This window comes from Octopus bimaculoides, chromosome 22 (genome assembly GCF_001194135.2).
Source record: "Octopus bimaculoides isolate UCB-OBI-ISO-001 chromosome 22, ASM119413v2, whole genome shotgun sequence".
Lineage (NCBI taxonomy): Eukaryota > Metazoa > Mollusca > Cephalopoda > Octopoda > Octopodidae > Octopus > Octopus bimaculoides.
In genome coordinates, this window is record NC_069002.1 from 14,258,283 (window position 1) to 14,259,463 (window position 1,181).

Here is a 1,181-nt window from a genome sequence, read left to right on the forward strand (position 1 = left end):
ATATATATATGCGCAGGTATGGTAAGGAGCTTGCTTTCCAACCACATGGTTCTGGGTTCAGTCCCATTGCGTGGCACCTTGGGCAAATGCCTTCTGCTATAGCCTCGGGCCGACCAAAAGCCTTGTGAGTGGATTTGGTAGCCGGAAACTGAAATCGGGTCTATTTCTTCGCCTAGAACCCTTAAAGCGATGCTCCAGCACGGCCGCAGTCAAATGACTGAGACAAGCAAAGAAATAAAAGAATGAAGGAATGTACAAACACACACACACACGCACACACACACACATACACACACGCACCCACACACATACACACACGCACAAATGCTTCCATGCAACTATGCATAAAGATATGCGCATGTACGTACGAACAAATACCCTTGAACACACACGCAGTAGATGCACACACACACACATATATGTGCATAAAAACATTCATATGAACAAGCAGGCCTGTACGCGCTCACACTGACACGCAAACAATTAGTAGTTTAATACTTAAACGGGTCTTTCTCTCTCTCTCTGTCACACACACAAACCTCCAGCGCTGTAGCTGCGTGTGTGCGTTTCTTAATGTATAAACATTGATATTTCATTTCATTTCAAAGTTTCAGCTCAGAGCTGCGGCCATGCTGATATATATTATTTTGTATGCAAGTTTTTAAAAAAATTTCTATGCAAAAATACTGCATACAGGTATACTTGTATGTCTACATATTTTATACGTGTATATAAATACATACATTCACACATAATTTATAATTAACACATACGCCCCTATATACGCATGTATATACTTACACTTATATATATACTTATGCAATATGTAATTAGTGGTAAACATCGTTATGTATAGACCAATATATACAAACACACATACATACCACAAATTAGCAGGCTACAGACAATAATTATACGTATGTACATATATATTTAAGTGTGTCTGTCTGTCTAACTATCTATCTATCTATCCGTCTATAAATATACTTACAGATATAAAGATAATAAATGCATACACGTATATATATGAGCATAAGAATCTAACGTCCAAAATTGTACAACGCGGTACATATACTTAAATACACACAACTATACCACATACATACAACATATATGTTGTATGTATGTGTACATATGTACATATATACAAAGATATATATATATATATATATATATATATA

The 1,181-nt window shown here is 36.1% G+C and overlaps 1 long non-coding RNA gene across 1 annotated transcript in view; it reads right to left on the reverse strand.

The window, feature by feature from the left end:
- The window catches only part of LOC128250522 (uncharacterized), a 36,140-nt gene that overhangs the window by 33,886 nt on the left and 1,073 nt on the right, over nucleotides 1-1,181 (reverse strand). The gene's annotated exons all lie outside the window — the stretch shown is intronic.